The sequence below is a fragment of the Pygocentrus nattereri genome, chromosome 14 (assembly GCF_015220715.1).
Source record: "Pygocentrus nattereri isolate fPygNat1 chromosome 14, fPygNat1.pri, whole genome shotgun sequence".
Classification (NCBI taxonomy): domain Eukaryota; kingdom Metazoa; phylum Chordata; class Actinopteri; order Characiformes; family Serrasalmidae; genus Pygocentrus; species Pygocentrus nattereri.
Genome location: NC_051224.1, coordinates 23,008,639 through 23,031,870, shown reverse-complemented (window position 1 = coordinate 23,031,870; position 23,232 = coordinate 23,008,639). Strand labels below are relative to the sequence as shown.

At 41.1% G+C, this 23,232-nt stretch overlaps 1 pseudogene; it reads right to left on the bottom strand.

The window, feature by feature from the left end:
* Positions 1-2,960: 2,960 nt before the first annotated feature.
* Positions 2,961-5,441, bottom strand: LOC108434920 (annotated as a pseudogene).
* Between the last annotated feature and the right edge of the window lie 17,791 nt (positions 5,442-23,232).

Genomic DNA, 23,232 nt, shown 5'->3' with positions numbered 1-23,232 from the left:
GTGATTGTGTACACCCCCCTCGAACTCCCACCTCCCCAAGGCACCCTCCCCAAGGCACCCTTCTCCAGTGGCCAGTTCAGCCAAAAACAATGTTTCTTGTTCTTGTTAATCTTTTTTTCTCTTATTCTCTCTTTCTGTCTTTTCTCTTTGTCTTTCTCTTTTTCCATCACTATTTCTGTCTTCTCTTCCTTTCCTTCTCTTTAGTAATTAGCATTGTAGTCTCTATGTAGTCATAACAGCAGCTACTCTTAACCCCATAATGCAGCCAAGAATAGCTTACCTTATCAGGAAGAGGCCATTTGACTGACATGCCAAACGACCAAACACAGCCTAATGTTTTTTGCATGGCTGTTAGGTGGATTTTGTCAGGAATTTGTTAGTTGTATTCTGATTTGCAGTTGTGTGCCTATGAAAAAATGAAAATCCTGAAAGTTGTAATAGCATCATAATCCCTTTCACATATTTACAAATTATCCAAGCTTTACATAAGTGCAGTGATAAATGTTGGAATGGAAGGTGATACCATTTATAGATAACAATACCCAGTGGTAGCATATATAATGTGAATAGTAGAGGCCCTAGAACAGAACCTTGAGGAACACCGTGTGTTACTTTTGTATGTGCAGATGATTAATTGTTCACATTTACAGACTGAAAGTGATCAGTCAGGTAAGAGAGATTTGTCTATAGTAAGAGTTTTTTGGTGCATAGCCAACACGTCGTGAAACTCACCACTGATAGATGCAATATTTTAAACAAATAAATGAAATACTCAAATGATGACATGTTTTATTACAAATACAAAATGAGGCCAATTATTTCAACTCAACATACAAAATATCTTGATTTTTTTCATTGTACAATTCATGAATTTATTCTTAAAAAGTCTGTTTAGTTGTCTTCTAATTTCTACATATTACAAAACAACATTAAATGTAGCTAATTATGACTTGAAAAGATTAGTTATTTTCTTACTAATATAGCAGTAACTGAAATGTATTTGACCTGAGGATACATTTGTACACAAACTCTCTGACCAGTGTGCTAAATGACCACCTGCAGTAGGGTGTGGAGAGCATGTGACGATTGCAGGCGTTTAATTATCGCTGGCCATTTTGTTGCTTGTGTTGCTGTTAGCTGCTCAAATGGACAGATTTACCCGCACCTCCAGGCTGAAGAGTCCAAACAAGGATGTGGAAATTATAGCACAGAAATGATAGCATTACACACTGCTGCCCCGAGAAAACAGTCCTCATCCAAAACACCAGCTAACCAGGAGAAAAGAAAACATGGACCGTCCACCTTGTGTAGTTTAAAGGCTCTACTATGTTTAGCCCTACCTAGAGAGCATGAGGAGGGGTCAAATACAGCTTGTGAGTCGTGTTCTCTCATGACTGCAGTGATTTGCAAAGTACAGAAAAATATAAACACATAAACGAAAGTAAACATAAGCTGCAGCTTTTCCCTGATATATATATATTTACAGATCATCATTTCTCCATCCTAAAATCTCTGTGCGCTTATTTATTCTGTTGAATGCTTGAGTTTCCTGTATCCTATATGTTCCCATCTCTGGTCATAAAGTCCCCATGTCCTGTGCATTGGTGCTCACATTACCTGGCCAAAGTGGCACTAATCTGTTTTTTTTGCCTTGATGTGACAGATCTGATATTTTTAGATCTGAGTCGCTTTCATATGTGCTCCTAGATTGGATACAAACCCGATTCACGGCCACGCAACTTTAATGAGAACAGTCACAATGTCTGATTTTTCTATTTAGCCAAATAACTTAAGCCTAAAGTCAAGACTATCCAATATGACAGTCCTATTTAACAATCCTTAACTTTGTGAACTGATAATGAATGTCTGAGATGTGTTCAGAGCAAGGTATCTTTGTGACAAAGCCTTTTTCAGCTGGTTGGTTTGTTGTCGTTCATGACATCTTTCATTATTGATCTGTTTGCAAGGTTCACATTAACAACTTCAATTCACTACGCCTTTGTTACCCAAGTTCAAGGGGAAGAGATGGACAGCATGGACGGTGATGTTCATTGGAAAGGAACTTGTGCTCAGCTAGGTTGTCTTCGGTGCGCTAATTAGTCAGGTATCTTCAAGGTATTTTTAAGTTTTATTGACAAATTTGAACATAAATAAAATTTGAGAATAATTGCCTTGGTTAGTTGTAAGCTTTAATACTGCACTGCAATGAGGTGTTTTTATTTGCGCTGTGCAGCCTTTAGCATGCTAACAGGCAAACTAGCAGAGGAAAGTGATGTTCTATCAGCAGTTGTGTAGAACAGATGGAGAGGTTTGCAACCTAAAGGCCTGCAGAACCAATGATGTGGTTTTGATTATGAAGTATTTTAAAGAAATTTAATGATATGTCTTACAGATTGGTCCACATTTTGAAAAGAGTTTGAAAGGGAACAAGTCTCAGTGATTTCCGGTTCTGCTGCTAAAGTTGACACTTGTGTCCACTCAATCCCTCACCCCTTTAAGGCCTCATCTAAACGTCTGTTGGCGTTTAAAATGGCCTGAGGGGGAAATGGAGAGGCCAAGTGGATGAAGGCCTGTTAAATCCAGTAATTGAATTGTTGATCAAAATATGAATGGCTTATTCACACAAATGTGAACTATAAGTTTGGATTTCAGCAAAAAAATCACATTCAGCTTGTAATGTGAATGTAGCTTTAGAGCAGGAAACCATTACAATATACAGGGCATAGGGAATCCAGAACCAGCACTACGCTTATCTAATTTCCATCCAAAGCACATGACCTCACAATTTTAGGTAACGATTCAATGCATTTGATTTGATTCTTTTGATTTGATTCAGAATTGTTTTTAAAAAACAAACACATTTTTGGATGTTTATGTTCGAAAATAGCCAAAGAATTCTACCTTAGCCAAAAAAATGAATGGATGCTATATTGAATATTATTATAAACAATGCAGTTGAATCATCACCTTTAGACCCTAAATTTGCCCCTCTAGACATAGTTTTTGCTTGGGGCAGAAGCGCTGTTGCTGTAATATTTGGCGGTGCCTCCGGAGCTTCCGGAGCGTGGCCGGCTGAAACAGCAGAGCAAGCCTCCGGCCAACAGGAGAAGCACTCCGCCGGCCCAGCCGATGAAGATGCAAGACCCCAGCTCCTTGCGGTTATAGTCAGCGCTAAGCGGATTGTTGAAGTCACTGACTGTGTTGTTGGCAGACCAGCTGACGGACATGATGAGGAGCAGGCCGGAGAGGAGCAGGGCCACGCCGGCCACCAGGCACACGTTGGGTTTGATGTCTTCATTCTCGATGCAGGTGGTGAAGTCAGCACCAGCTAATAGTGCCAGCAAGCCTATCACAGTCAGCATGCAACATATGATGGTCATGGCACGGGCAGCCTGGAGGTCAGAGCTCAGGATCAGCAGAGACTCGTAGGCCTTACACTGCTGCTGACCTGTACTCATCACCACACACCCCATCCACAGACCCTCCTGCTGAATCTGAACACACAAACACAAGCACATCAAGCATGAGAGGGCAGTTCTTTGGTGCTTTCCTTACGTTCGTCCAGTAGTTTCAAATCAAATTCACACAGTTGTCCCCTTCCCCCAAATGTAGTCAATCAGCCAAGACATGTTTATAGGTTTTGTATAGTGTGTGTGATGACTGGTGTGCGTTCCGCTGTAAGTGTGCTGGCACAATATGGCCTTTACACAGGATTCTCATTTGTTTTGTAATGTTTCTTTGTATGTTTTGATGCTTCTTTGCTAGCTGTGAAGCCATCATTTCCGCCGAGAACGATTTTCCAACTGTGGTTTCTTGGGCTGGTGGTTTGGGTAAATCTACACCTCAGCTGTTATGGAGCCTGGACCAGCCACTTGAGTGATGCTGTATTAGACTACAAGGCTGTTTGGGCTGGGGACCTGATCTACGTGACATCTCAGTCTGGACTGGCTGCTTGGTGGACACTGCACTGCAGCTGTAGGGCTGCTTGGACCGATAGTGTTTGGCTGCATGAGCAGTGCTATGCTGCAGCTAGGAGGCCTATCGGGCCGGCTGATTAAACGATGCTACATCACAGTTATGCCACTGCCTGGGTCGGCCACTCGGGTGACGCTGCGTTGCAGGCTGCCAGGACTGGGGGTGTTTGGCTGCAGGAAAATGTTACCCCGTCTTGGCTAAGGACATTTTCAGCCTTTAATGCTTCCCAGGCCCGCCTCCTGTGTGATGCAGGGCAGTTGCGTTGTGAGACTTTCCATCGCAGCTAAGGACTCCTTCTAGGCTAGCTAAGTGACTCTATACCATGGTATACCATGTGTGTGTGTTCTGTGTTATGTATTGTCGATTATTTATTGATTGTCAACCATCCTTGTGCATGGCAATGTGTCTTTTGAAAACAAGGCACCATACTGTTGCCTATAAACATGGACACAGAATGCTTTATCTGCTATAAAAGCCAACATAGACCAGCGTAGTTGTTCACCAGCAAAAGCAGCATGAGCTAAGTTTGGGGGCTGGTATTCAAGTCAGCAGGAATCGAAGTTCATATGCTGATCTTCAGCAAAACCACTATGCGTTTTGGATGCTGGTATGACTAGATATACCAGCACCAGACCAGCACAAACCAGTTTAGGCCAGCATTGAATGGTTTGTGCTGTTTTTTAGAAGGTTGCACTTCTAAAAACACAGTGGCCTGGAAATGTGTGATATGAAATCACTCATCGTGGCAAAATTTGCTAGCAAATGTATAAGTGGATCTTTAGGGTGCCTGTCGAATGGCATGAATTAAAGATTGTGTTAGAGATTATAACCCAACATCCAGATAGCACGATGCTAATTGCTTCGATGTGGCAGCTGTCTTGGCTGATCGACTACATTTGGGGTGGGGGTTGGTCTGAATCATTTAAGAGTAAGTAAAGTAATAAGTGATGCAGTGCTATGTCCCAATAGAAAAATCTGACACCTGTGATCAGGCAGAGTGATTTCATTTAATTATACCATATTACATCAATAAGATAAGATAAGATAAGATAAAATAAGATGCCTTTATTGTCATTGCACAGTGTACAACGAAATTTAGCAGCAGTCCAACAGCACTTTCTACATGCAAAACAATTAAACATACGGCTAAAATATCAATGTGCATCAATAAAATCAATAAAAAATCAATATCAATAAAATATCAATATGCATGACCTCAATACAACAATATTAAGTCTTTCTTCTGTTACTGCTGTACTGTATGTGGACATTGTGGTTTCTTTTCATTCAATGCTCCATGAAAGGTATAAACAGATTGTATTTGTATTTGTACCTGTGCAATGATGATGTTCTGCCCGGTGAAGGATGACACCTTCCAATTGGGCAGGACACAGGCCATGATGCCGCCGATGAGGACCTAAAATGCCCAGCCCAACACATACGATGTGAATTCCTGAGGAACCCATCCTAACAGAGAGGGAGATGGTAAAATTAGTGTGATGTGCAGCAGTAAATACCAAACGTGGGCTCAAGGAAACGTACAACACTGGTATAAAGTGATGCAGACAGAAAGAAAACATAATAGACATTTTTATAGCACTGATCCACAAGAGGCCATACATTATGCTACATTAACTGTTATGAATTTGGCAGACACTCTCATCAAGAGCGACTTACGATTTAATCAGGTTATAGTGATTTTACTCTGGATAATTCAATTGTTCAGTGATAACAGCTGGACCTTCAGTTTGAGACATAGTTCTCAAAATTCAGTCACAAACAAGAAGAATTTTTTTTAACAGCGCTAATTACTGCTGGCCCTCTGTGGGGTTTCTGATATTACACATGATATTGCAATTTAACCTTTTTTGGCCGTTCACTGACATTTGAAGACTGTAAAAGACATTCTATGCTTTGTTTAAAGCTTGTAACAGACATTGTCTTATATGTGAGCTTGTATGTGTCTGTTTTACTGCAATTCTTTCAGTAAAAGTTCTGCTGCCAAAGTTTTCCATTCATAATGAATGGTTAGACTACGACTCGTATTCACTGTCAGTTGCAGAGAACTTGCAGAGAACTCTAGAACATCCAGAAGGACTAGGGAGACCTTTTCCTTACAAAGTTACTTATTAGAAAATATTAATTACTAATCGTTATAAAACAGCCCATTTGTTCTTGCTTGGGTTTGTACAAATTTGTAAAATTTTTGATTTTGAACTGCTGGTCGTATCTCAGGGTGAAGCAGGTAATAGAAGTGAATGTACAGAAAAACAGCAGCTACGTTTCCATCCAAAGCGTGTTTTTTGTGAAAAAAGCTTCCAAAAGTTTCTCACTTTGGAAATAAAAATTGTTTTAATTTTTTCACTGGTAAACCAGAGCATAACACGACAACAGGTTTTTTTTGTTTGTTTTTTTTTTACATGAAATGACATCATTACGAAAAACATTTTTATCCCTAAAAGCCAGTTTAAGGTAAAGATGCTACTCGATGGCAAAAATTACAAAAAAATCTATTTACGTATTTTCGGTTTATCTTTTGCCGAATTGCACAGAGGTTTGATGGAAGCTACTGAGGTTGGTGCTGTGAGCTCTGCTCGTGTCTTGGTTGATGAATATGCGCTGAATGTTTGTCAGATACAGCACTCCTGCCTAATATCTGAGTTTCTGTCTTAATGCTAATGACCTGATTTAGGCTTGCTTAACACAGTGATGTGCAACACTACATCTTAAAACCACCCTGTAGGCAAATATACACACAAAATGGCCCCAACACCAGCACCGCCCTGCCTAGAGTGCAATCCCACAACGCCCCTCCCTGCGAGCAGGTCCATACAGGAATATTACAGCTCTGAGCTGCAGATGCTTTAAACCACACTGTGAAAAGCGCAGCTTCAGGCCGACTCCTCTGCGCATGCTTAATTTGACTCCTTTGTTGAGAACGGGTGGGGTTTGCGGTTTCTGCCGCAATTTGACTCCGGCCATCTTGAAATGGATTTCAAATGCGGCAAGCAGCGATTTAGGCTACTCTGAACTGAATATTAACGTCCAAACGTCCAAACGTCACCGGTAAGCGGTGATACCGATGATAAATCGTTCCAACGACCGCATTCTGGTCATCAGTAGGCTAATGCCACAGTTCTTCTCTCGTAGCTAACGTAGCTAGCTGCCGCTAGGTATCTTGCTAACGGGCTAGATACGCCCCCGCGTGGGCTGGCTAGCGGCAACGCGTAGCTACGTTAGCTACGAGAGAAGAACTTTGGAAGAGTGCGCCCAAAAACGAGTGGACATGAAAAATGAACTTTTTAAAAGAGGATGTATATGTGTACTTTTTTAAACCTTATTCTCGTTGCAGTTATTGTATGAAGTGCAAGTTTTGCGGTTTTGTCAGCTCAAGTCAAGAAGGTCTATTGAGGCACCATCGACTTAGACACAGAAGAGGAGCTCACTGGCCCTGTGTCTACAGTGACTGTGTGTGTACCTTCAAAACACATGGAGTGTTACGATCACATCTCAACAGGTCACATTGCAGGACTGTGAAAAGGCAGGAGACTTTGACCTTTTTTTGTGATTTGTGTGAATTTAGAGAAATTTGCACTCAACGCACCTTTTTTCACGCACCTTGGACATTATTTTAAAAAGTCAAGAGACACTGCGTTGCCCCTTCCTGCGGTGCGAGTTTGAAACTAACAATATAAAAACCTTTAGTTCACACAGAAGTAGAAAGCACAAAAATTCAAAGGAGATTAGAACATGTCTAGAACATGCCTACTGAAAATGAAATCTCTGTTGAGACTCAGACCATTGACCACCCATTGGATAACTCTGTTGAGGTAGAGACATTACAAAGTGTTTCAAGTCAGGATTCAAGTGACAGAGGAAGGGGTGAGTGTGTAGATGATCCGGCTCTAGAACATAAAATTGCGTCTTTCTTTCTGTGCATGCAAGCAGTATTGCAAGTTTCTAAAAGTGCTTTACAGAAAATTGTTGAAGAATTGAATGATATTCTGCACTTTTCAAAGTTTCATTCCTTTCAGAGAATCAAAGAGGTGCTAAGTGAAAATAGTATAGAAGTAGATGATTGGGTTATTCAAGAAATTAATGATGCAGTATTCAAAACAAATCCGTTAATTGTCAACTGATCACAGGAGAAATCTCTATTTTAAGGAGCACTTCCCTGTAATTGAACCAACTGAATATACATATAGAAGCACTGATAAAAAATAATTTGTTTATGTTTCAGTCACTGCGATGGACTGGCGACCTGTCCAGGGTGTATCCTGCCTTCCGCCCCAGGACTGCTGGGATAGGCTCCAGCACCCCCCCGCGACCCTGACGGAGAAGCGGCTTAGAAAATGGATGGATGGATGGATGAATGTTTCAGTCATTCAGGTTTTAGACACTTTGCTGAGATATTCAGATTTTTCAGAAAAGTTAGTTTTTTACCAAGAGGATAAACCTGGTCAATATAGGTCATTTAGAGATGGTCAGTACTTCAAAGACAAACCTTTCAGGGCACAAGAGACAAGTATTTCTATAGGATTGTACATCGATGAGTTTGAAGTGTATAATCCTTTGGGGACAGCTAGAAAAATTCATAAGATTATTGCAGTCTATTGGGTTGTGCTTAACCTACCAGCCAAGCTTCGCTCTACTCTGCCTTTAATTCAGCTGGCTGCTCTTGGAAAGAGTATTGATGTCAAACACTTTGGGTATGATGCATTTCTTTATCCACTCATTAAGGATATAAAGTATCTGGAAACAGTTGGGGTGTTTGTTGAGGATCTAGATAAATTTGTAAAGGGAACAATATTTTGTGTCTGTGCAGATAATCTTGGGGCCCACAGCCTTGCAGGCTTTCACGAGTCTTAATCGAGACCAAATTGCCACTGTTGAGCCAAGGGCAGTAAGCATTTGGCATACTTCCATCCAGTGACTGGGTTTCCTCCAGATATTTTACATGACTTGTTTGAAGGTATAATTCCAGTTGAATTATGTTTGTGTCTGAAGGAATTGATTCGGAAAGGATTGATTACATTTGATGGACTTAACAGCCACATAAAATCATTCCCTTACCAATTTTCTGATAAGGTTATCAAGCCACAACAAATTACAAAAGCCAGCTTTGGAGTGGGAAGAATCAGTGGCAATGGACATGAAAATTGGACACTCTTGCGTTTACTACCTCTTATGATTGGGAGTTACTAAGTTTTTTATGAAGAAAAGTCATGAAAATGTAATTCGACCAGGGGTGCACAAACTTTTGCACACCCATACTCATATATCAAAACTCATAAGGATCAGTTTGCGTGTTCAAATTTGGTCAGTTTGGCCCTTTTGAAAAATGAACCCCTTCAACAAGAAACTCCAGGTTTCCACCAACTTTCAACTACATTTCAAATATTTTTGCAGAAATAAGCGGTTGAGATGTAAACCAAGTCTTTCGGAGGGATTTGATGATCGGAATTGTTCACAGTGGTGGTGACACGAACCAGACGTCCACCTCTGAAAGTTTTGCCTGATGTCTGAGATGCTTATTTATAACAGTTTCATGATACAATTTTGGCCAACACCAAATTTTAATCAATATAATTTAATCCTTTCATGGCGAAGGGAAGCCAGAGAAGTCTTATTTCTCAGGCTGGCCACTATTTTACCATCAACATTACATACAAAAAGTGTGTACATTCACTGTTGATCTTGAATAGAAAATAAAATGGCTAAATTGGTTTGAGCTCAGATTTTTTTGTTTTTGTTCATGGCAGAGAGGTGCCATTCTGGGTGTAGTGAGGCAAAACAGTCCTCCATAGAATCTTTCTGAACTTTTTCCAGATTTTCCACTATTTTACCATCATCAATATCTCATATAATAGCCCAGAAGATGCGTGTCAGTTCACTGGTGGTTTTGATAGTAAATAAAATGTGTACATTCTTCTTTTATTCATGCTGACCCCAGTTTTTATCACCACCACTGTAAAGAAATCTGAGTCTGTAAGTTTCTCTATAATCACACCACTCTGAGTGACTTTGTTTACATCTCAGTAATTAAATTAATCAGAAATTTTGAAAAAATGGCGGGATCCCCCTTTATACTAATGTAACTGTTATTACATTGTTAAAACATGTGCAAAATAGTATAAAACTTAGAAAAATAAAAGAACTCAAATGTCAAAAGTGTACATTTTCAAAACTTTAACCCTTACAATGCCAGATCCAATTTTATTACACTTCTATAACTTAAGAAATAATATAATGACAATAATAATACTGTATTTCATGTAATTACTGAGTAATAAGCCTGGAACTTAACTCTCCTTTTTCAAAACCTTTGGAGCTCAAATCAGCTCAGCCAGAGAGCAATGTATCCATTTTTTAATAATTCAACTACTGAAGAAAATTGATTTTAATTAATAAATTAATTACGAATCTAATGAGCAGGTTGCTGCTGCACAGAGAAACAGAGGGCAGACTGTGAAAGAATGAGGCTTCTCAGTACCTGGATGTTCTCTGAAGTGCTGGAGAGATGTTTTGGAGATGTTCTTCTGGTCTGGACGCTCAGTCTGGAGTCTTGGCGCTGGTGATGGGGATGGACGTGTACAGGTGGGGTAACTGTGATGGAGAAATCTTTTGTAGAGGAATGTTGGGGGGAGTAGGGAGGGCGAAGGAGGTGATACTGGACTTGTCTTATCTCTCTGTCTCTCTCTCTCTCTCTCTCTCTCTCAGCCTTTAGTTCCAGATCTACCTTATGCAAGTTTTTTTATGTTGAAACTATAATGGTTTAATGGTTCGCATATCATATGATCCCACAGTCAGACAGAAGTCATGATGCTGGTTAGAAAAAAAAATATGTATAGTTTCAGAGTAAAATGTAATAAAACTGCTCTGTTTCACTACAAACAACTACACACGCTCAGAAATAAAGGCACTATCTGTCACTGGGGCAGATTTCCTCTTGTGTCTGGGTGGAACCCTCAAGGGTCCATCTCAGTACCTTTAGTCAGGGAACATAACTGAACCAGAATCCACTGAAATGATATGTTCGAAGTTGTTCTGACACCACACACCCCGTGTCACCTCCAGCCTTTTATTTTACTGTTATGTTTTAAAACATTCGGTTATGAAAAGGCACAAATACAAACTTTTAACCTAGAAAAACTTTAAAATTCACAACTGGACCTTAAAACTACTGCTGTACCTTTGAGGGAACATTTGCACTGTTTGTACCTTGAAGAATGAAAAATGTACCTGCAAAGAACCTTCATTTTTAACAGTGTAGAGCCCCTTTGGTGACCCTCCTAGGAAAAACGATGCATTTCCGGAGCTCACTGAGACATCAGAACAGGATCGAAATGCATGGCCATGACTTAGTAAGGTGTGGAAATAAGATGATTAAGCCATTATAGTTATGTTGTGGTCATGACTTAGTAAAGAATGGCAATGAGATAGTCAACCTAGTGTAACATAGTTAAGTTGTAGCTGCAAGAGATAAGTTAGATTACTTCAAATACTACTACTACTACTACTACTACTAATAATAATAATAATAATAATCATTTTTAGTTATATAGCACTTTTCATGCTGGTAGCAGCTCAAAGTGCTTTACAGACAGATGATAAAGCTTAAAAGTGAGCACTGAATTTGAATCTCTAATAAAAGGTGAACTGAGCTCCACAATTAAGTTAAGTGACACTTTTCCCACATCCCACAAACGGGGAAATTTAACCTCCACATTTAACCCATCCGTGAAGTGAAACACCACATAAACACTAGTGAATACACACACACTAGGGGGCAGTGAGAACACTTGCCCGGAGCAATGGGCAGCCCTATCCACTGCGCCCAGGAACAATTGGGGGTTAGGTGTCTTGCTCAAAAATACCTCAGTCATGGACTGTTGGTGCTGGGGATTGAACCAGCGACCTTCTGGTCACAGGGCCAGTTCCCTAACCTCCAGCCCATGACTGCCCCAATTAAGAATAACTGAGTGAATCTCTTCATGTTTTTTGTATTTTATAGAAGGTGTTTGCAGAAGTTCAGTATCTGCAGATTTAAGATCATAAACAGACAGACACTCTGTGATGTAATCAGTGCTTTAAGGTCATTTAGAGCCTTAAAAACTAGTAGCTGAACTTTAAAATTTAGCCTGTATCTGAAAGATAGTGCAGCTTTTTATAAGTGGGAGTGATCTGATCTCTCTGTTTTGTTTTTGTTAGGATCTGTGCTGCTATAAGTTGTATGAGTTGTCAGGGATGTACTGTTTTCTTAGGAAGTCCAGTAACAAGATCATTACAGTGATCAACTCTGCTGTAACAGTACTGTACACTCTGGAGGGTTTAATCATGCAAACGGTTCTTCTGTAAAGAAAACGCTTCTATATAGAACCACGAACACTCAAAGAACCCTTTGCATGATTAAACTGTTCTTTGCAAAATGAAAGCATTCTTCAGATTGATGGAAGAATAGCAGTAGATCTATTCTATTTAGAACCTTTTTGAAAAGGATTCTTTTATTGTTATGATATCAAGCTTGTAGCAACAGATGAACCCCTTTTGGTGCTCTATAGAATCCTTTTCTTTAATGAACAGCCCTTGAAGAACCGTCTTTTCTTGAGTAGTTTAAAAGTTATATATAGTATATGTTATAGTGTATATGTGTACTTACATATATAGTATGGTGCAAAAGTCAGAGACCACCTTCAGTTATGTAATTTATAGTTTAAATGACCTTTAAGTACAAGTTAGTCATTTTTCAGCTTTAAGGAAAAACAAAAAACACATTTAACAGAAAATTACACAGAAGGGTCGACACCTAAATGTAACATATATACCATTATATTTAATATAAAGAGCCCACTCTTTACGTTTATTATACCTTCTCATAGAAATCTGCAGACATGCCTCCAAAGTTTTGGTGTCTACCAGGTCTTCCAGGTGGTTGTTAGGAGGCACACTTTCTCTGTAGCTTCTCATCATTTTTCAAACTCCAAAATGAATAGCTTGTACTTAATGCCTGTTCTCACAAGAAATGAATTGAATGAAGGGTGGTCTGTGGCCTTTGCACAATACTGTATATATGAAAAGGCTTTATGTATATGATTCAGCTTGATTATGAAGTAATATTTCATCATATTAATGATCACTACAGATTGCACCTCATTTAGGAGATTTAATGGCTCCATCATGACAGCGTACAGAAAAGACTCCTGTTTAGGCTCCTATTTATAAAATGGTAACTTTACAAGAGAAGCAATAAAAATTCTTAACTTAAATGTATATTAATGTAACCAGATTTGAAGTACATTAACGTACATTAAAGTATGGAAATTAAAAAGTAAACAGCAGTATTTACAAAAATTAAAAATGACAAAAATGGAATTTAAAATGTTTTCCTTTTTCTCATCTGAATATGAACAACTCCAAAAACCCAGTGATTTCCAAGCAAAAACTGAAAATGAATTTAAAAATAAAAAGCTAAGCTGAGTTTGTCTAAATGAAACAGGCAGACATAACATAATTGGCCAAAACTAATTAAGCAATAAGATAAAGCAATATGAGTGAAATAACAGAAACAGACCTCTGAAGATTTCAGGAAACTGAGTCATGATGTTTTGAACAGTCTGTGGTGGTGATCTCTCCACGCCCTCTTCCCTGACATGTGATCCACAGTGTCGCGAAACCAGTGGGAGGGCTTTGTAGCCTCAGCTACAGACGGAGAGATTGGGGGCTGGATATTGAATAATACCATCTTCAATGGAAGGTATGACGAAACCATGAGAAAATAACAAATGTACAGATGGTTGCAGTTGGAAGGAAAGGACGCGGGTAGTGGCAGAGAAGCGCGTTTGGTGGGAATAGTGTGTCTGGGCTTTTCACACATGAGTGTCACTGAGTGTGTTTACATTCTACTGTAAGCCCAAGCAGTTTCATATTGCTTACCAAATTTGAGGTAACCCCCAACTTACCCTGACAAATTAAGTTTATATACAAACAAGCAAGTCGGCGTATATACTTAGGATATAAAGCACTGCATGTTAGAATAATACAGAGTTCCCAAAAGGACATGTGGGAAAAAACTATGTGGATTATGCTATAAGGGGTAAATAAAAATATGTCCTGCCTGCGAAATGACCTTTTTTTCTCAAATTAATTTTCTTGAGATAATTTTTGAGACAATTAATATACACTACAGTATATGGACATAAGTACTGGGACACATCTCTTAATCACTGAATTCAACACAGGTGTTTTGTTTAGTCCCATTGTCACAAGTGTATAAAATCAAGCACCTAGCCATGAAGTCTGCCTTTACATCCATTTGTACAAGGGACCATTCAAAGGGCTCACTGAATTTGAGCGTGGTACCTCAAGATGCCACCTTTGCAACAAGTCACTTTGTGAAATTTCTTCCCTCCTAGATTCTACGATCAACTGTGAATGGTATTAATGAAAAGTGGATGCATTTAGGAGCCACAGCAGCTCAGCCACAAAGTGTCTGACCACGTAAAAAGTGTCTGACCACTTAAAGTTACAGAGTGGGTCTCCAACACTCTGCTGATCAATAACTGCAGGGTTCAAACCTCCTCTGGTATTACCATCAGCACGAAAACTGAGCGCCTGGAGCTTTATGGCTTCCACGGTCGAGTAGCTTTACATCACCATGCAGGCCTTACATCAACAAGCACAATGCAAAGCATTGGATGGAGTGGAGTAAAGTGCCACCACTGGACTCTGGAGCAGTGGAAACATATTCTCTGGAGTGACGAATCACACTTCTCTATCTATCAGTCTGATGGACTAGTCTGGGTTTGGCAAATGCCAGGAGAACATTACCTGCCTGACTGCACTGTGCCAGCTGTAAAGTTTGGAAGAGGAGGGATAATGATATGGGGTTGTTTTTCAGGGGTTGGTCTAGAACCCTTACTTCCAGCAAAGGGAAATCTTAATGCTTCAGCTTCCAACAGTTTGGGGAAGATCTTGTTCCAGCATGACTGAGACCCAGTGAACAAAGAATCTCCATGAAGGCATGACTAGGTGAGTTTGGTGTGGTAGAACTTGACTGGCCCTCTCAACGTGGAGGAGCAGCGACTCTACTCCGAGCCTCTCCCGAATCTTCTCACCCTATCTGTAAGGGAGAGTCCGGCGACCCTGCAGAGAAAGCCCATTTTGGCCACTTGTATCTGCGATCTTGTTCTTGTGATCACTACCCAAAGCTTGTGACCATAGATGAGAGTCAGAACATAGATTGACCGGTAAATTGACAGCTTCGCCTTCTGGTTCAGCTCTCTCTTCACCATGATGGACCGGTAAAAGGTCCGCATTACTGCAGATGCCGCACCAATCCGCCTGTCAACCTCTCGCTCCATCCTTCCTTCACTCGTGAGCAAAATCCCAAGATATTTAAACTCCTCCACTTGGGGCAAGAATTCACTCCCAACCTGGTCAGAGCATTCCACCCTTTTCCGACTTAGGACCATGGTCTCAGATTTAGAGGTGTTGATTTTCATCCCAGCCGCTTCACACTGGGCTGCAAGCTGGTCCAGAGAGAGCTGGAGGTCCTGGCCTGATGACGCCAACAGGACCACATCATCCGCAAAAAGCAGACGTGAAATCCTGAGCGCACCATACCCTGAGGACACCCTCTGCCACTTGGTTGTTCTGAGAAATTCTGTCCATAAAACTTATGAACAGAATTGGTTACAATGGACAGCCCTGGTGGAGTTCAACCCTAACTGGAAACCAATCTGACTTACTGCTGGCTATACAAACCAAGCTCCTGCTCCATTTGTACAGGGACTCAATGGCCCGTAACAACGAGTCCCTCACCCCATACTCCCAGAGCACTCCCCACAGGATCCCCCAAGGGAGGCGGTCGAATGCCTTCTCCAAATCTACAAAACACATGTGGACTGGTTGGGCGAACTCCTGACGGTTTGCCAGAACCTTCTCGGTGACTGTTGATAGTCTTTTTCCATGGCCTCACCAAACTCCTCCCATACTCGAGTTTTTGCCTCAACAACTGCTGAAGCTGCAACCCGCTTGGCCCTTCAGTACCCATCTTTTTCCTCCAGAGTCCCACAAGGACACTTTCTTCAGCTTGAAGGCTTCCTTTACCTGAGGTGTCCACCAACGGGTTCGGGGATTGCTGCCATGACAGGCACCTACAACCTTGTGGCCACAGCTCCGATCCGCTGCATCAATGATGGAACAGGGCCCACTCAGACTCGATGTCACCGGCCTACCTCGGTATGTGGGGGCTTTGTCGGATGTAGGAGTTGAAGATCTTTCGGGTAGGTTCCTCTGCCAGATGTTCCCAACAAACCCTCACAACACGTTTGGGTCTGCCAGGACTGTCCGGTATTTTCACCCACCATCTGATCCAACTCATCACTAGGTGGTGAATGGTTGAAAGCTCCGCTCCTCTCTTCACCCGGGTGTCCAAAACACATGGTCGCAAATCCAAAGACACAACTACAAAGTTGATCAACAAACTGTGGCCTAAGGTGTCCTGATGCCATGTGCACTTATGCACACCTTTGTGTTCGAACATGGTGTTTATTATGGACAGACTGTGGCGAGCACAGAACTCTAATAACAAAACACCACTCGGGTTCAGATCAGAGAGGCCGTTCCTCCCAATCACACCCTTCCAGGTCTCACTGTCATTGCCCATGTGAGTGTTGAAGTCACCCAGCAAGACAATGGAGTCCTCACAGGGGGCACTTTCCACTTTCCAAGAAGGCCGGGTACTCTGAGCTGCCGTTGGGTGTATAAGCACAGACAACAGTCAGAGCCCGTTCCCCGACCCAAAGGCACAGGGAAACAACCCTCTCGTCCACCGGAGAAAACCTCATCGTACAGGTGCTGAGCCAGGGAGCTGTGAGTAAGCCCACTCCTGCCTGACACCTCTCACCCTGGACAACTCCAGAATGGAATAAAGTCCAACCCCTCTCGAGAGAGTCTGTTCCAGAGCCTTCGCCAGTTTTGGTGAGCCCAACTATATCTAGTTGGTATCTCTCAGCCTCATACACTAGCTCAGGCTCTTTCCCTGCCAGAGAGGTCATGTTCCACATTCTGACAGCCAGTTTCAGTAGCCAAGGATCAAAACGCCAAGGCCCCCACCTTGGCTGCCACCTGATACACACTGCACCGGATCCCCATAAGCGCCTGTCCAACAGGTGGTGGGTCCATGACAGAGTGGTCCCATGTGGCTCATTCCGGCTGAACCTGGCCGGGACCCATGGGTAAAGGCCCGGCTGCCAGGCACTCACCAAGGAGCCCCTCCCCCAGGCCTGGCTCCAGGGTGAGGCCCCAGTAACCCTAATCCAGGAGAGGGAAACTGGGTCATGATTGTCTCCATCATATGGGGTTTTTGGATCACCCTTTGTCTGGCCCATCACCTAGGACCTATTTAGCTTGGGAGACCCTACCAGGAGCTTTTGCCCCTGACAACATAGCTCCTAGGATCATGTAGGCATGCAAACCTCTCCACCACGGTAAGGTGGTGATCCAAGGAGATGTATATACATATAGATACCATATAGATACATATATAAAATTTTATTATATTGTAGAGCCACCTTAACGTCATAACGTCTTAACTTCTCCATCAGTCCGAACCCTTTAACAATGCAAAAAACTTGTCAATCACAAAAGGGGTTCTTTGTGTACTCAAGATTCTATATGGGACCATTTTCTTTACCAAAGAACCTCTGAAAAAACATTGTGTAAGAGTGTACAGTACTGTGTAAAAGTTCTGATTAAAAGCTTCAGAGGAAATGGGGCTCCTAACAACCACCTGGAAGACCTGGTAGACACCAAAACTTCCCCCATCAGAAAGCCGCTCCTTTAGGTCTGCCACCAGTGGAGTTAAGTCAAGTTTTTGTCCCCATTGGCAACAGAAAAACCATTGTATCAAGCGCAGAACTAGAGTTGTTGTCTTTGCTATCAGGTTTAAAAGATGCACGAGACTTTAATCAGAGTAATGATAAAACACATTAAAATGCAACTTGTTTTGCTTACATTCCTATTCATATGTTTTCTCATTCAGAATGCCTGTCTGTAAGACAAACTGAGTCAAAATCTATGAGTTTTCTGCTGTTAGATCAATATATTTACATATCAAACTAAACACAACATCAGCACTCAGAAATCAAGAGAGCAGAACAGCAGAAAGAGCTTGAAGGGGTTAACAACTCGCCACGATGATTCAGGCATGCAGCTAGCACAGTCCTGGTTTTGTGGTCCAACTCCTGTCGCCGTGTTTACATCATCGAGCTCACGGTGCCCTGGGAGGAAGCCATTGATGAGGCCTATGAAAGGAAAAGGTTGCGATACTCTGACCTTGCAGCCCAGGCAGAAGAGCGGGGATGGACAGTGCTGGTGTGTCCAGTGGAGGTGGGCTATAGGGGGTTTGTGGCTAACTCCACCATAAGGCTCCTGAAAGAGGTGGGCATCAGAGGGCAAGCTCAGAGGAGAACCACCAAAGAGCTTGCCACCACAGCTGAGAGAAGTAATCACTGGCTGTGGCTTCGAAGAAAGGAAATGGCATAGGGGGCAAAGTGACCGCTCAGTTCCTATGCGACACACACCCAGGTCTGATCAGCCTGTGGTGGGCCTGCCACAGAGGAGGGTGTCTTGTGTTAAATGGCCAAAACACCTAAAGATACTGGGGTACACACGTGACGATGTGTCGCGTAGAGTAACATCACTGAATGGTCCAAGCAAGGTCTCAACTGGAAACTGAACTACTTGGGATTGAAACATCAAGTCCTTTTGCATAACGCTAATTGGCTAATTTTTTTACATGTTAGGTACTTACACCAATCTGGCATAACATTCTGACCACCTCCTTGTTTCTATGCTCACTGTCCATTTTATCAGCTCCACTTACTGTATAGGTGCACTTTGTAGTTCTACAGTTACAGACTGTAGTCCATCTGTTTCTCTGATACTTTGTTAGCCCCCTTTTACCCTGTTCTTCAGTGGTCAGGACCCCCATGGACCCTCACAGAGCAGGTACTATTTACAGGTGGATCATTCTCAGCACTGCAGTAACAGTGATGTGGTGGTGTGTTAGTGTGTGTTGCACAAAGCTTGAGAAAAGCAACAGCAGTGAAAGTGCACAGAAAAACACATAAATTGCAGTTTTGATTTCTGCTGCTATGATGAAGTTATTCTCGTTGCTGTGTCTCTTTTGAATGCTGTCACAGTTTAAAGGTTTAAAGTAAGACTTTTGTAGTCAAGGCACAGATTCCTCAGGAGGACAAAGCTGCAGCTTTAAAGTGCTTAATGAATCATTTAAAGTAGATACTGAATAGTTTTCTGTTGTTTTGCTGTTATTCAATCATTCGCATTCGTAGTAGATACAGAACAAAAGCCTTACAGTTTAAGGAGAAAAAGCCAAATGTTTTTCAGACTTCCTCTCTCTCACACACACACACACACACACACACACACACACACACACACACACACACACACACGCACATCACACTCTCTCTCAGGTATGCAGATGAAAGGACAGTGTGTGAGGATGTGAGGGTTTTGGGGTGGAGCTGCTGTAAAACTCTGGCCCCACAGCCATAAATCTGTCACAGAGCCCAGGAAATACTAGAGAGATAGAGAGAGAGAGAGAGAGAGAGAGAGAGAGAGAGAGAGAGAGAGAGAGAGAGAGATTAAGAGAATGTGAGAGGGGGAAAGAGAGAGACACACTAAATTCTTTTGAATTAGGAAGCAAAACTGATATTCCAGTTGTGGTTTTGCCTGCATTGAAAATGCCTGAGTAACAGTCGCATCACAGCATTATGCTAACTTGCATTTTTTCATAGTAGCTACTGAATAATTCATAGTAGATGCTGAATAATTCATGTCAGATACTGAATAATTAATAGTAAATAGTGAATTATTCTTGGTAAATACTGAATAATTCATAGAAGATACTAATTAATTCATAGTAGCTACTGAATAATTCATAGAAGATACTAAATAATTCATAGTAAATACTGAATAATTAATAGAAGATACTAAATAATTCATAGTAAATACTGAATAATTTCTGGTAAATACTGAATAATTCATAGAATAAACTAAATCATTCATAGTAGATACTGAATAATTCATAGTAGTTACTGAATAATACATAGTAGATGCTGAATAATTCATATAAGATACTGAATAATTCATAGAATAAACTGAATCATTCATAGTAGATGCTGAATAATTCATATAAGATACTGAATAATTCATAGAAGATACAAATTAATTCATAGTAGATACTGAATTCTTAGTAGATACTGAATAATTTAAAGGAGTTGCTGGATCATTACTGTCACGATTGGCCCCTCCCAGTCCTGTCCATGTGCGATTTGTTTTGGTATCTGTAGTCCTGCCCCTCCTTTCTTGTCTCCGCCCCGATTGTGTTCACCTGTGCCTCGTATCCTGTGTTATTTAAGCCCTGTGTTTGCTCCTTGTGTTTGCCGGTCTTTGTTTGATGTATTGGTCTCGGTCTGTTTTGGTTTGTTGTTAGAACAGTTTGTATTGCTTCTTCAAGGGGGTCTTTAGTAAATATAAAGGTATATTTATATAAATATAAAGAATCCTTTGCTTGATTCTGGTTCTTTGCGTGGTGAAATGGTTCTTCAGATTGAGAGAAAATGTGTCGTATATGGTCCTACAGAGAACCTATTTAAAAATGGTTTGATGTATCATCAAAAAGGGTTCTTATGTTTAGACAAGAGACATTGTAAAAATAGTAGGACATTTTTGGGGTCTATACAGAACCATATACAACCATTCTCCATCAATCTGATAAGCAATTTCAATATGCAGGGAACCATTTATGCAAGCCCATAGTTCTTTGAGTGTTCATGGTTCTACAAAACCACGGTCTTTACTAAAGAACCCTTGAAATGGTTCTTCAGTTTGAGAGAATTGAGAATGTGTTGCATATGGTTCTTTATAGAACCTTTTTAAAAATGGTTTGATGTAGCATCAAAAAGGGTTATTGAGACAAGAGACACTGTAACAATGGTAGAACCCTTTTGGGTCTATATAGAACAATGCGCAACCATTCTCCATCAATCTGGAGAACAATTCCAGCATGCAGAGAACCATTTAACCATACAGACAGTTCTTTGAGTGTTCATGGCTCTATATAAAACCACTGTCTTCACCATCTTCTTGAAGGGTGCACAGAGAACACAATTATATACATTGTAATGCACAGTTACTGATTAACTTAATGGTGGGAAATATAAAACATGCACATTTTTTATGCAAATTTTATATTTTATGTTTCATTTCTTTTTCCAGTTTAAGCAAATAAATAGAAATTGTGCATTAAAGTTAGCAGAAAAATGTCAGATGTCAGTGTTTGCACTGTAGAGAATGTGTTCACTTATTTTCACTCAGAAAAGCAACACAAAAATCAGCCGATTTGGGCCTTTTAACGTCTGTTAATGTAACATGATGTCATTCTGGATCATTTTGATTGGTCCACTCATCATTAAATATTTACACAATGCAAAGAAAAGCATTCAATTAGAGCAAAATAAACAGACCCAACAAAATTGGATTTAGGAGTTTTTGAAGCTGACAGCGCCGAAAGGCCTCAGAGCTGGACACACAGACAGAACGAAGAGAGAAGAAAAACAGTGAAAGCGAGTGAACCAACCAGGCACAGGCAAAGCAGGGACACCACATGAGTACACAGGAAGCAGAGCATGCTGGTACAGGAAGTGGCAGAGATGGTGGCGTCTGTGGAGGTTTTGCTCTCGGATCAGTGTGTCAAGGCTCAAGGTCACGAGAAGTGCCCTCGTTCTCCAAACAGCGGGGGGCGGTTACATGTGTCTGTGAACCTCTCTGATCTCTGCACTGCAGTTTCCATTCACTGTCTGTTTACTGCAGACACTCTCAGCGTCACAGTGACAGACAGAGGAATTAAAAAACACTAATTTAATGTAGGTGTACGCTGAGGTACAGAGCCCAGCTGGTGACATCTTGTATAAATAAAAATATGTGGCCATGACTTAATAAATGTAGGAATGAGATCCTAATGCACAGCCATGAGTTAGCAAAGCATAGGACTGAGATCCTAAAGCACAGCTATGACTTAGCAAAGCATAGGACTGAGATCCTAATGCACAGCCATGACTTAGCAAAGCATAGGAATGAGATCCTAATGCACAGCCATGAATTAGTAAAGTGTAGGAATGAGATCCTAAAGCACAGCCATGACTTAGTAAAGCATAGGAATGAGATCCCAATAACCACAACTTATTATGGCATGGGCATGAGATCCTAATGTGTGGCAATTAGATCCTAATGTGTGGTCATGACTTAGTAAGACGTGGAAATGAAATCCTAATGTGTGGCAGTGACATCCTAATGCATGGCTATAAAATAGTAAGGCATGGGAATAAGATCCTAATGCATGGCCACAAATTAGTAAGGCATAGGAATGATATCCTAATGTGTGGCCAGGACTTAGTAAGGCGTGGGAATGAGATCCTAAAGCACAGCCATGACTTAGCAAAGTGTAGGAATGAGATCCTAATGCACAGCCATGACTTAACAAAGCATAGGAATGAGATCCTAAAGCACAGCCATGACTTAGTAAAGCATAGGAATGAGATCCCAATAACCACAACTTATTATGGCGTGGGCATGAGATCCTAATGTGTGGCAATTAGATCCTAATGTGTGGTCATTACTTAGTAAGACGTGGAAATGAAATCCTAATGTGTGGCAGTGACATCCTAATGCATGGCTATAAAATAGTAAGGCATGGGAATAAGATCCTAATGCATGGCCACAAATTAGTAAGGCATAGGAATGATATACTATTGTGTGGCCAGGACTTAGTAAGGCGTGGGAATAAGATCCTAATGTATGGGAATGACTTAGTAAGGAATAGGAATGATATTTGTCATTATTTTAATTTATTTGTGATGTCACCAGCAGGGCCCTGTACTAAAGTGTAAGAACCTTTACATGTTTTGTTGATGTTCTAAATGAAAATAAGTGAGCACATCTTCTACACTGCACTCTTAAAAAGGATGGTTCTTCAAGGGTTCTTTAGAAATGACAATGGTTCTATATAGAACACTGAATACCCAAAGAAATGTTGCATGTTGTTTACAGTTCCACATAGAAAGGGCTCTATCTAGCACCTATAGAGTACAGTAGTGCCCAGTCCAATTGCTGGAGATCTAGCACCCTGCATAGTTTAGCTCCAGCCCTAATCTAACACACCTGATCCAG